The sequence below is a fragment of the Triticum dicoccoides genome, chromosome 5B, assembly GCF_002162155.2.
Source record: "Triticum dicoccoides isolate Atlit2015 ecotype Zavitan chromosome 5B, WEW_v2.0, whole genome shotgun sequence".
Classification (NCBI taxonomy): Eukaryota; Viridiplantae; Streptophyta; class Magnoliopsida; order Poales; family Poaceae; genus Triticum; species Triticum dicoccoides.
Window position 1 is genome coordinate 563,776,226 of NC_041389.1, and position 3,227 is coordinate 563,779,452.

Below are 3,227 nucleotides of genomic sequence, written 5' to 3' on the forward strand. Positions count from 1 at the left end.
AGGGTTATGTTATGGATGAGGAAGCTGCTAGAGCTATCTTTGCTTGCAAAGATAGATATGATCTTAAGAAAATATTAGCTAAATGGAAGCAACAATATCTTAATGCTAGAATGAAACCTGACCCCGCTTTTGCTACTTCACCTATCTGTGTTACTGATAAGGATTATGAATTCCCTGTTGATCCTGAAATAATTACTTTGGTTGAATCTGATACTTTTTATGGTCTTGAATCTGAAACTGTTGTGGCACATCTTACCAAGTTAAATGATATAGCCACCCTGTTTACTAATGATGAGAAGTCTCGCTATTATTATATCCTTAAGATATTTCTGTTCTCATTAAAGGGTGATGCTAAGACTTGGTTTAATTCTCTTGATCCTGGTTGTGTGCGTAGTCCCCAGGATATGATTTATTACTTCTCTGCTAAATAATTTCCTGCTCATAAGAAACAAGCTGCCTTGCGGGAAATATATAATTTTGTGCAAATCAAAGAAGATAGTCTCCCACAAGCTTGGGGAGGCTTCACCAGTTACTTAATGCTTTGCCTGATCATCCTCTTAAGAAAAATGAAATACTTGATATCTTTTATAATGGACTAACCGATGCTTCCAAGGACTACTTGGATAGTTGTGTTGGTTGTGTTTTTAGGGAAATAACAGTCGACCAAGTTGAATTGTTATTGAATAATATGTTGACTAATGAAAATAATTGGACTCTCCCTGAGCCAATTCCTCAGGCAATTCATGAGCTAATTGAGCCAACTCTTGAGCCTATTCCTAAACCTACGCCGAAGAAGAGGGGTGTTCTATTTCTCAGTCCTGAAGATATGCAAGAGGCAAAGAAATCAATTAAAGAAAAAGGTATTAAAGCTGAATATGTTAAGAATTTACCACCTATTGAAGAAATACATGGTCTTAATATACCGCCTGTCGAAGAAACACATTGTCTTGATAACCTGACACAGGTAGTAAATGTAAATTCTCTCTATAGATATGATAAAGTTGAAATCCCGTCTACTAAATTTCATAGCCCATGCTTAGATGAATTTGATGACTTTATGGCTAGAGAAGAAAGTTTTAATGCTTATGTTGGTAGAGAATTAAAGAATAATGCTTTTGAGATAGGACGCTTGAGTGATTATATGGCTAGAGTTAAACGTGAACTTAAACTCATTAGCAAATATGCTTCTATGGTTACCACTCAAGCTGAGCAAGTACTTAAAACTCAAAGTGATTTGCTCGATGAATTAAATAATAAACATGACTTTGCTGTTAGAGTGGCTACTAGAACTGGTAGAATGACTCAGGAACCTTTGTATCCTGAAGGCCACCCTAAGAGAATTGAGCAGGATTCTCAGAGAAATAATTTAGAGGCATCTAGTTCTTCTAAAAAGAAGAAAAAGAAAAATGATAACACTTTGCATGCTTCTAGTGAACCTGTTGTAGACACACCAGAGAATCCCAATGATATTTCTATTTCTGATGTTGAAACACAATCAGGTGATGAACATGAACCTAGTGATAATGTTAATGATAATGTTCATGTTGATGCTCAACCTAGCAATAATAATGAAGTAGAGGTTGAACCTGTTGTTGATCTTGATAACTGATAACCCACAAGTGTAGGGGATCGCAATAGCTTTCGAGGGTAAACTATTCAACCCAAATTTATTGATTCGACACAAGGGGAGCCAAAGAATATTCTTAAGTATTAGCAGTTGAGTTGTCAATTCAACCACACCTGGATAACTTAGTATCTGCAGCAAAGTATTTAGTAGCAAAGTGGTATGATAATAAAGGTAACAGGGGCAAAAGTAAACATAATAGTTCTGTAGTAATTCTAAAAGTAGCAATGGAAAAGTAAATAAGCGAAACACAAGATGTGAAAATCTCGTAGGCATTGGATTAGTTATGGATAATTATGTCGGATGCGATTCCTCATGTAATAGCTATAACATAGGGTGACACAGAACTAGCTCCAATTCATCAATGTAATGTAGGCATCTATTCCGAATATAGTCATACGTGCTTATGGAAAAGAACTTGCATGACATCTTTTGTCCTACCCTCCCGTGGCAGCGGGGTCCTAGCGGAAACTAAGGGATATTAAGGCCTCCTTTTAATAGAGAACCGGACGAAAACATTAACACATAGTGAATACATGAACTCCTCAAACTGCGGTCATCACCGAGAAGTATCCCGATTATTGTCACTTCGGGGTTGTCAGATCATAACATATAATAGGTGACTATAGACTTGCAAGATAGGATCAAGAACACACATATATTCATGAAAACATAATAGGTTCAGATCTGAAATCATGGCACTCGGTGTCAGTGTCAAAACCGGTGGATCTCGGATAGGGGGTCCCGATCTGTGCGTCTTAGGCTGATTGTAACAGGAAGCAAGGGACACAATGTTTACCCATGTTCGGGCCCTCTCGATGGAGGTAAAACCCTACTTCCTGCTTGATTAATATTGAAGATATGAGTAGTACAAGAGAGTAGATCTACCACGAGATCGTAGAGGCTAAACCCTAAGAGCTAGCCTATGATGGTATGATTGTAATTGTGATCGGCTTTCTAAGGACCATCCTCTCCGGTTTATATAGACATCGGACAGGGCTAGGGTTTACATGGAGTCAGTTACGAGGAAGGAAATATAATATCCGGATCGCCAAGCTTGTCTTCCACGCAAAGGAGAGTCCCATCCGGACACGGGCCGAAGTCTTGAGTCTTGCATCTTCACGCTTCAATAGTCCGGACGGTGTATATAGTCCGGCTGTCCGGATACCCCCTAATCCAGGACTCCATCAGTAGCCCCTGAACTAGGCTTCAACGACGATGAGTCCGGCGCGTAGTTTTGTCTTCGGCATTGCAAGACGGGTTCCTTCTCCGAATACTCCAAGGTTATTGTCGAACACGTAGACCGTGTCCGGATCTGCAAGATGATCTTCACATACCGCCGTAGAGATAGAGATATTATACAAATGTACTGTGCTGACAACTTTCTGGACAGTGCGACATGTCATCAAGGTCGGGTCATTATCCGAGTCATTTTCTCACCTCCAGCCTCAGCGTATATCGCGATGCGGTTCCCCTGGCACTTCTTGTCGAAGCAATGATTCTGTCCCCTTATCACGGGATTATCATTAATACGGGCATGGGTAATCCAACCGCACCGCTAATCGCGGCAAGTGGGAGGTGAGCTGGTTCCACCAGGCAAGTG